The sequence below is a fragment of the Mus caroli genome, chromosome 17, assembly GCF_900094665.2.
Source record: "Mus caroli chromosome 17, CAROLI_EIJ_v1.1, whole genome shotgun sequence".
Lineage (NCBI taxonomy): Eukaryota > Metazoa > Chordata > Mammalia > Rodentia > Muridae > Mus > Mus caroli.
In genome coordinates this window covers 1,707,814-1,713,074 of record NC_034586.1, presented here as the reverse complement: position 1 = coordinate 1,713,074, position 5,261 = coordinate 1,707,814, and positions in this window count along the sequence as shown.

The window sequence follows — 5,261 nt, the reverse complement described above, 5'->3', positions numbered from 1 at the left end:
GAACCTGCCTCCTGGCAGAAGTTGTGTTCCACTCACCAGAGGTCTTAGTATCCCATGGGGAATCCTGTGTGGGTCCTTGCGGGTGTCTGGAGACTCCACTGGCCAACTTGGGATGTTTTAACCTCAACCATTTCTCTGAAGTTTTAGGACATTTACGTTCACTTTCCCCCTCTTTGATGTGTGTGTGTGTGTGTATGTGTGTGTGTGTGTGTGATATGCATGTGTTTTCATGTTTGCATGTACGTGATGGCATATGTATGAGTGAGGATGTACATATGTGGAGACCCAAGCTTGATGTCAGGCACCCTCCCCCATTGCTTTTCTTTCTAATCATTGAGGCATGTCTCTCAACCAACCCCAGAGCTTGCCTTGGCTTTTCTTGCCAGATGCCTTGCTCTGTCAATTCCCTGGCTCCTCCTCCTAAGGGCAGAACTACACAGATGGACAACCACACCCAAACAGCCTTTATGCTGCTGCTGCTCCTCTTCCTCCTCCTTCTTCTTCTTTTGTGTTTTGTTTTGTTTGTTTTGTTTTGTTTTGTTTCCAGACAGGGTTTCTCTGTGTAGCCCTGGCTGTTCTAGAACTCACTTTGTAGAACAGGCTGGCCTTGAACTCAGAAATCTTCCTGCCTCTGCTTCCCAAGTGCTGGGATTAAGGGCATGTGCCACCACAGCTGGCCTTCTTCTTTTTCAAAAGACAGGGACAGAGGGAAGATTCAGCTGATAAAGGTGCTAGATGTGCAATCCCCATAGCTTGCCTGTGAACCCTGGAAACCACACAAGGGCAGTCCTTACAAGTTACCTTCTGAACTCCACATTCATGGTCCCTTCCCCATGACAAAATTTAAAATACAAACACCTCTATGCTGTTTTTAATTTTTAAATATTCTGTTTATGTTATGTTTAAACATAACAAACAAAAATTAAACAAACAAAGTATTTTTAAAAAAATACTGGTAGTGTTACTATCAGTCATTATTTCAGTGCTCATTATTTTCTTGTTGAAATAATACTTCAGTTGTATTTTTCTCAACATCTCCCCCTTTCAGTTTAATTGTTTGGAAGTGCAAGTGTTCATGCATGCAACCTGCATTGTGTGTGTGTGTGTGTGTGTGTGTGTGTGTATATAAGATGACTTTTAGCTCCTCCTAGTTTGAGATTGTTTCTCATTGTTTTCTGCTTCTGTTGTTGCCATTGGAAAGTCTGTTGTTCCTTGGCTTGTCATGTCTGATGGGGGTGTCTATGCTTTGCTGATGTTCACATAGAAACAGAGTCTTCTAGCCACTGAGAGCTGTAGCCTTATCAGTGGTTTCAGCTCTAACTCAAATTCTGATTGGTGTCTAAGTTCTCCTTGTCTGTGCCCATGAGAAATTAAAAACAGGTCTCTTGGCATAGTTGAAATAATAATTTCTTCAACATAAACATCCTTAATTTTTTTATTTCTAATCATCAAAGCAAGTTCCAAGCAGGGAAAAGTTTGGGACTAGGCATGGTAGACTATACCTTTAATCCCAGAACCCAGGAGATAGGCATGCAGATCTCTGAGTTCAAAGTCAGTCTACAGAGCAAGTTCCAGGAGAGCCAAGCCCAGGCAGAAGGATGTAATAAAACAAGGGGGACATGCTTCATTCCCAGCAAGCAACAGAACTTGGCAGGTTCAGTCATCTGGCTGTTGGCTTTACAGTCAAGTGTAAGAGGAACTACTGGGACAGTTGATGCTGCTTAGCTGGAACTAAGAAAGTAGTGGTGACTAAGAAGAGACCAGCATCACTGAGGTGAAGTCTTTTGAGAAGTATTTTCTGAGAGCACATATGCACACACACACACACACACACACACACCAAAAACAAAACAAAACCTATGTCCCAGAGATAGCCAAGGTTGTGCCTCATGCTGTAGCTGGACTTGGCAATGTGTAAGAGTCACAAGAGTCACCCAGGTGGTACTGGTTTTGAAGGCATGAAAGGGGTCATGGAGAGCAGCAGAGGCTTGGTACCATGAAGAGAGCCTATGAGAGGCTACTAGTGAAGCCTAATTGCAGTGGAAGACCTGACTACGAAGAACAGTAGCAGTCGTGGAGTGGAGTCAACCAGAACCTAGAGTGCTAGAAAAGGCAGAGCTGGAGAAGTGACTCAAGCCCTATGGTGGAGCCCAGAAGATCATGTGTAGATCCCAAAAACTGGAACAAGAAATTGTAAAGCTGAAGTTGCCTGAGATACCATAAAATGTTAGAGATGTCAGAACTATGGGATACCTGCTGAGGAAAGCTGCTAACAGGAGTGGAAACAGCCAAAGAGAAAGAAGTATGTTGCTGTTGAATGCCAGATCTGTCAACAGCAGTCAACGAGGATGAAAGGAGTTGGAGATCTGAAGAGTGCTTTGACATCTATCAGACATGGAGACACAGAGTGTGGGGTTCGTCCAGCTGGATTTTGGTCTTGCTTTGGTCCTGTGTTTCCTCACTATGACATTTTGGAACAGTAATGTATATTCTGTGCCATGATATATTTTTTATAGGAGATTACAATTAAGAGACTGCATGGATCTCAGAAGTGACTTTGAATTTTTAAACATTAATGAGAATGTGATAGATTTCAGGGATTTTTTTGAAGTTGGGCCAAATTGTATTGCACTATGCTATGCCTAGGTATGGCTCCCATAGTCTCATGTGTTTGAACAAGCCTATGGGGGCCAGAGAGTGGAATGTGGTGGTTTGAATATGCTTGGACCATAGTGAGTGACACTGTTAGAGCTGCCTTGTTGGAGGTAATATGTCACTGTGGGGGTGGGCTTTGGAGGTCTCCTCCTATGCTCAGGCCACACCCAGTTCAGATGCTGTCCTCCAGGCTGCCTTTAGATCAAGATGTAGAACTCCCAGCTCCTCCAGCATCATGTCTGCCTGGATGCTGCCTTGCTTCCCACTATGATGATAATGAACTGAACCTCTGGAACTGTAAGCCAGCCTCAATTAAATGTTCTTTATAAGAGTTGCTTTGGCCATGGTGTCTCTTCATAGCAATTAAACCCTAAGATAGTGTATATGTAGAAATCATGACAGTGTAGATGTATTAAATGAAGTCAACACCTATTGCCTTATTTTTTTTGCTTGTGTGTGTGTGTTTGTGTGTGTGTCTGTGTGTGTGTTTGTGTGTGTGTTTGTGTGTGTGTTTGTGTGTGTGTGTTTGTGCGTGTGTGTGTGTATATGTGTGCGTGTGTGTTTGTGTGTGTGTACATGTGTGTTTGTGTGTGTGTTTGTGTATGTGTGTGTATGTGTGTGTGTAGGTGTGTGTATGTGTGTGTGTTTGTGTATGTGTGTGTGTATGTGTGTGTGTGTGTGTGTAGGTGTGTGTTTGTGTATGTGTGTGTATGTGTGTGTGTTTTTGTATATGTGTGTGTGTTTGTGTGTGTTTGTGTGTGTTTGTGTGTGTTTGTGTGTGTGTGTTTGTGTGTGTGTGCATGTGTGCACCCATATTAAGATGATTAATGTTTCCTTTTGTTATTTTGAGATTTATGCCATGTTTTCATTATCTGTGGGCACCTTACTATATTGTAGATCTCATGACCTTGTACCCTTGAGTCAACAAGCCCACATTCCCTCCTTCCTCACTTTCCAGCTCCTGGCTGCCATCATTCTACTGTCTGCTTCTGTGAGTTCAGCTACTCTGGATTCCATACAGTGAGATTGTGTCTGGCTTGTCTTCCTGTGCTTATAGTCCCTCCCCCAAGATGGCTTCCTCCAAGTTCTTCACTTGCATTTTGGCTGTGCTAATTTGCATACTTACCAGCAATTGCCTTTGCTCTGTACGCTCACCCATGGTTGGATCTTTTCTTTTCTTTTGATAGATTTAAAAACACATGAAATATTATTTTACAGTGGGTTTAATTTGAATTTCTCTAGTGATTACAGCTACCAAGCATTTTTTTCAGTATCCCTGTCATCCTTCACGTGTGTTCTTTTGAGAAGTATCTATTCATCTTCTTTGCCCATTTAACAGTTTTAAATCAGGTTCATTCATTTCAGTTTTTATGTGTTTGGCCTGGATGCACGTACGGGAACTGCATACATAGTTGGTGCCTACAGAGGTCAGAAAAGGGTGGCAGATCTCTGGGACTGGAGTTATAGAAGGCATGATCCACCATGTGGGTGCTGGGGATCAAACCTGGGTCCTCTGCAGGTGTAACTTGTGTTCTTAACTACTGAGCTACCTCTCAAGCTCCATTTGCCCACCTTTTAAAATCAGGATACTTGTTTTCTTGCTATTGGGTGTTTGCATTCCTAAGATACAATGAGTATTTACTCCATGGGATATCTGACAAACATTTTCTCCCTTTCTGTAGCAGAGTCTCTTTGTTTCATGTTTTTCTTTACTCTACAGAAGTTTCTCTATCCAATATGATCCTGTTTGTTTAATTTTGATTTTGTTTCTCTTCCTTTTGAGATTATAGAAAAAATTGTTGCCCAAACCAATGTCATGGATACTTTATTCTATATTTTCTTCTAGTACTTTAAAAATTTCTGATCTTATATTTAAAAATTCACTCTGCTTTGGACTAATTTGTGCAGATTTTGTGAGATAAGGATTAATTCCCTTCACCTACATGTGAATATTCATTTCCCCCACAAATTTTGATGGAAGAAATTGGACTTTTCTATTGTTTTTCTTATTGGTTTTGCCCAAGATCAATTGGCTGTAAAGCAAGGAGTTCCTTTCTGGGTTCTCTACTCTGTTTTATTAGCTACTGTGTCTGTTTTATGTCTGTACCATGATATTTGGCTCTAGTATCTCTGTAAGCAGGAGTGTGGTACTTCAGTTTTGTTCTTTTCCCCTTATTTGCTTTGACTGGGGCCTTTTATAGTCAGACGCACATTTAAGTAATTTTTCTATTTTGTGGTTAAATGATATTTGGATTTTGAGAGGGATTGCACTGGATCTGTAGATTGCTCTGGGTAGTATAAGCACTTTTTATAATGTTAGCTGTTCCAGTCCATGAACATTGGCTGTCTTTCTGCTCATTTACATTCTCTCCGCATTCTTTGCTATACCGCTTTCAGTCTGCAGATCTTTCATCTCCTTGCTTAGCTTTAAACCTACATTGTTTGTTGCTGCCTAAATGGTACCGTTTTTAAAAATTTTAACTTGCAAATGTACTGAGTTTACTTATGAACTCCAGTAGTTATGTGCATATAATCTTTAGGGGGAGAAAGGTCATCGTCAAATAGAGACAGTGCTCTCCCTTTCTTTCTTTCTTTCTTTCTTTCTT